At 36.3% G+C, this 4,816-nt stretch overlaps 1 long non-coding RNA gene across 1 annotated transcript in view; it reads left to right on the plus strand.

Moving 5' to 3' along the window:
- LOC138008085 (uncharacterized) overlaps positions 1-4,413 on the plus strand; it is a 9,515-nt gene extending 5,102 nt beyond the window's left edge. The window contains exons 3-4 of the long non-coding RNA XR_011124162.1: positions 1,431-2,465; positions 3,115-4,413. This is a non-coding gene — a long non-coding RNA (uncharacterized lncRNA). The remainder of the gene's footprint in view (positions 1-1,430; positions 2,466-3,114) is intronic.
- The last annotated feature ends 403 nt before the right edge of the window (positions 4,414-4,816 follow it).

A 4,816-nucleotide genomic window follows, 5' to 3' on the forward strand; every position in this document is an offset into this window, starting at 1 on the left:
TTATGGAACTTGTTGCGAGACAAATTGAGAGCCATTGCGTCTTTGCATGACTTTATCTGAGCAATTCAACAACACACTAGATTAATTACTGTAATTAATTATATCATTTAGGTTTAATCTTATTTCTAGTTAATGCATGTCATTGTTCATTCTATTTTAGGATTGTATTTGTTTCTCAGAGGAGAGCATGCTGGGGATTTATGCCTCCCATCCCATACGGACCATTAGGAAGCATGCCACTGAACTCTTCTTATGCTTTTTGCCTTTTTGTTTATGAAAATATAGAATGATAATATTATAGTGGTGTGTAACACTCACAGGCATCAGATGCTGCTTAAAAGCTGTTTCTTTGGAACCTTTAACTATTATTTTTGTAAGCCAGTGCTCTGTGAGTTCTCATGTTGTATGACTATATATATCACTTACAGCTCTACAGTAAGATTATTTTATATTTGTAGTGTCATCTTTTTGTCCATCAAACCTTTTCCCTGTATTTTTGGCATTTGCGCGTTGAGTGCCCCGGGTATAGGGTATATAAATCAGAGCGTTTGGGTCTAGAATAGGGTATCATTTTTCACGAAACTGACCAGTTGGTTGAAGATTTTATCTAGACTAAGGAAACCAGGAATTGCTACTCAAAAATGTAAGAAAATGAAATCGGTAAGTTTAAATTTTCACGACTCAGCCTCAACAGCGTTGATAGACGACTATCATAAAACGCTACTGGATATTATTAACTATCAAAAATTGGGATTCAGACGGAAATCGGTGGTATTAATACTGGTTAAAATTAAACAATTTATTGTCTTGATAATGTGTAGGTACGTGCTTGGCATTGCTGGACAAGTATAAATAAATCTTTTTTTAATAAAGAAGTGATTGTGGAATAAGGTTTTGTTTTGGCTTTGTCTTAGACTGTGCTAGTGACCTCAGTTTCTGGAAAACAGCTACTCTAGGATAGGAGTTGAGTCCATCCCATGTTAAACTGCATTGTTCAAGTAAAAAGGATTTCAGACCTGCGTGGTCCTGCTGATTTGTATTATAAAAGTCTAACACTTACGGTAATAACTTTTCGTTATACTCCAGCCATGATGGTCTCAACCTATTGCAGTAGGGAACATGATGATACATATAACGTATTCCCTGGAGAGTTGTAGATGTGGTTAAAGGCTGCAGAGCTACATTGAATTTATAGCCAATATCTCCTTTCTCTTTGGGCGGTCAGTGTTCATGGTTAAAATCTTAATAAAGCGTTGCATCTGACCTAAAAATTCAGATCCAACACTTCATTAAGATTATAATCTACGTTCTCCTACATCTCCTTTTATAAGCAATGTGCCATAATTTTAAGGAGCATTTTTTAAGGTGCAACTTATTCCTATTGGTAGTTCTGAAGGTCAAACTTATTTTCATGTTTGCTACAATGTCAGGTTCCTAGAGGCAAGGGCTGTGAAGAGAAGAATTACACTGTATTTATCACACTGGCCCTACAAAGAGCAGTAAAAACCACACTGCGCCTGAGAGATTGCTGACACAGGGGTGTATTGTGGCCCACTGTGGCTGTTAGCAACTGACCAGAGGTCTTTGCGAGAACAAAATGATGCTGTAAGAACATTGTAAATCAGTACGTATACTGTCCTGATTTTTTGAGTCCTCAGGGCACTTTTTTCAATTTGGGATTCTAGGAGGCATATTATCAGCATGCTTGTTTAGGAGTATTACAGTGACTTTAATTTGTACAATAAAATTAGTCTCATTGTATCAGTTTTAATTTGTTTTCAAAAAAGTGTGTAATGGAATCAACCAAGAGTGGCCCTGCCAACAAGTTCATACTGACTTTTATCATGGAAAATCAGGCAGTTAAACACAGAGGAGTGCTTAATTGGCTTTAGCTCACCTGTCAACAACTTAATTGCAACATTTTTTCTTATAGAAGCTTCAGCTTGACGGTCTTATTTGAGGCTACCGGTAACTATTATTTTTCTTTTACCTTGTAAATTTTACAATTTTTCTCTCTTACATGTATTTTCATTTCTGAAGGCAATTGTAAGGTCACTCTTGATACAATACAGTATTCCTTTATTAAAGAGGGTAACACCTATTAATTACTATAAAAGTATTCTTCCTAGTGGCCCTCACTCTTAGCTTATGCAAATAATATTTGTAACAGGAAATACCATATGAACACAGCGGTCAAACGTCTGCGCATGTGCAAGCGTTGGAGTGGTGAAAAGGCGGCCAAAATGGCGGTGCGAACTCGTGACCTTAAGTTGTGACACTCAAGTCGCCTCACTGGAGTTAAAAACGACCACAGTAGCCATACATACAGTAGCCACATGTAGAAGTGCTATCAAACAGTACTTCAAACTAAAGCAATAACAGCTAATCGTACGATGTATTCGATTTAGCATGGTCTAATAATACTAAGGCACTCTGCATGAGAAGACAGCGCATTGGAAATCATTGTAAGTTAAACGTAAAGAAAGGTGAAATGCCGTGTTCTTCTTGTGATTTGATTGAGAAGCTGTGTAAATATTGCATCATTCATATCGTCCTTAAAGCTTTCGTACAATTCTTGAATTAAGGTGCATAGGCATGATTTATACCTAATCCTCTTTTTTCATTTTAAGAAATGAAAAGTTCTTTCGATCTATCGTGTTTTATTTTGTTTACGTAATGCTTCTGTGTAGTTGTATTGTTTTTTGTTTTGAAGTACCTGTTATTTCCAGAGATGTTCTCCTATTTGTCTAACACTTGAACTTCACCATTCTTCCTTTTGTAAGAGGTTTTAAGTAATGCTAATTTATCTCTTTTGAAATTCGTTCTGTACACTGCACTGTACATGCAAAATACATGTAACTGGTCTTTAGTCACAGAAATGTTACAAATGTAAGAGAACATAAGTTGTGTTGTAATGACAGTTCTTGTTTAATTTTTGCCAGACATGCTTAGCTTCCACTCAGTGCACTTTGATATTGAAATTCTACCTCTTTTCATGCAATTTCAACCAGCTTTGAAAGGCTTTAAGAACATACTATTGTACAAATGGCATTTAATTCAAAACCAGGCTAATCTCAGAGAGTTATTCAAGGAATCTCCCTTGATCTCTTATAGAAAAGGAAAATGGCTTGTCAAAGCAAAACTGTGAAGGGTACTAGAACACCATGGACACACAGCAGGAGTCACGCTGGTCTTTCAAACCCATTTTACACACATTTTACACAAAATGGACATTTTAGAAAGCCTCCTTTGAGATTTAATGGGCAACAGGTCTTTGGAAGGTGGGCAACCGAAAAACATTCATTGGCAACCAAAAAAACAAAACTCCGGTTGCCCAAAGGGCAAATTAGTCAGAAAGTAATTGTCAAACACTGCATAAAGCTTCCTTTGAACTGCTTTACGAGTAGTTACCCATGAACTGCAATGACCACTCGCATAATTATCAAAAATGATCATTTCCCAAACAGGTCTGCTCTGCCCAGAAATTCATATTTGTGGTGAACATTCAGCAGTTGATGTTGTCCAGAGATTAGTAGCCTCTTGCAATGATGAAATTGAAGTAAAATACTAAATAGTCACTCAGAGAAATATGAATCCACCAACGTCAGCTATGCATTTGTCTGAGCCCTCCCGTAGGAGGAGCCTCTCTGGGAGATTGCAGAGATCCTTCACCCTCCAAATCAAGGAGTGGATTCACTCTACCAATAATAACTACTGTAACTGTTACAGTATTATTTCTCCAAGGATGGCACCTTGTGCACTTCCCAAAAACTAGCAACTCAGAGACTGATCTTCAGCTGATGGATCACTTCAGGTGATTTATCTTTAATCAGAATGGAATTAATTTAAGCATTTCACAAACACCACCATTTTGCTGTTACTGTGCACCAGTCGTATTTTTCAATGAGAAGGGAAAACTATTATTATTTTTCTTCCTATGTCCTTGATTTACATATAATTATATTTTCAAATTTTTCTACCTAAAGGCTTTGATAATTGTAGAGAAAGAGGTTTTGGATCTTTAAAGTTTTGCTACTATTATAATTGTAACTTGCTTCAAGGATGAGCAATACACTTTCACAATGGAAGACCTGACACCAGTGCTTAGTGAATATGGTATACCCTAACTGTCAGAAGCCAACTTATTTTGTGTGAGAACTTGCAAGAAATGTAAATAACAATTCTTCGCAAAACGTAATATCTATCTTTGTAAACAGACATCAATAAAACATAATAATGAAATAAAGCAATGGAGAAATGATCCTCGCAATTGCCTTAGTTTATTGACTGTCTAAAAAATTTCAGGTTCTTCCAACGGAATTCGAACCCATGATGTAAGGGATGTCGGTGCAATGCTCTACCAGGTCAATTTGTTAGGCTCATGTGTTCCCGTGAGAGGAATCATTAAAAGAAATGTATATTAGCTATTTGAAGTGCAGGCTTCAGAGACAAAAAAGAGAAATGATCATCCTTGCACTTACTTGTACAATGCTTAAATTGTCCAGATACCGGTAAGTGCATGTGAGGATCATTTCTCCATTTAGTTCAGATATTTTGTTGTTTGCTAAAATTTCCCAGCCCCATCTGACTCATCAATCCTCTAAAAATCAGTATTGATGTTTGCATAGATTTTTGCCATTATCACAATGACAGGTTACATGTAATTATTTTCTACCCAACAGACAGTTATTCATGAAAGGAAGAAGTAATTTTTGCACTTCTTTGAGCGGTTGAAGCTGCTGCAATAATTTTTTATTGTCTCTTATAATATATATCAGACTTATAAAAACCTCAGCTAGCTTCTACTCGACTCGAA

The sequence above is a fragment of the Montipora foliosa genome, chromosome 6 (assembly GCF_036669935.1).
Source record: "Montipora foliosa isolate CH-2021 chromosome 6, ASM3666993v2, whole genome shotgun sequence".
In the NCBI taxonomy this organism is placed as follows: Eukaryota; Metazoa; Cnidaria; class Anthozoa; order Scleractinia; family Acroporidae; genus Montipora; species Montipora foliosa.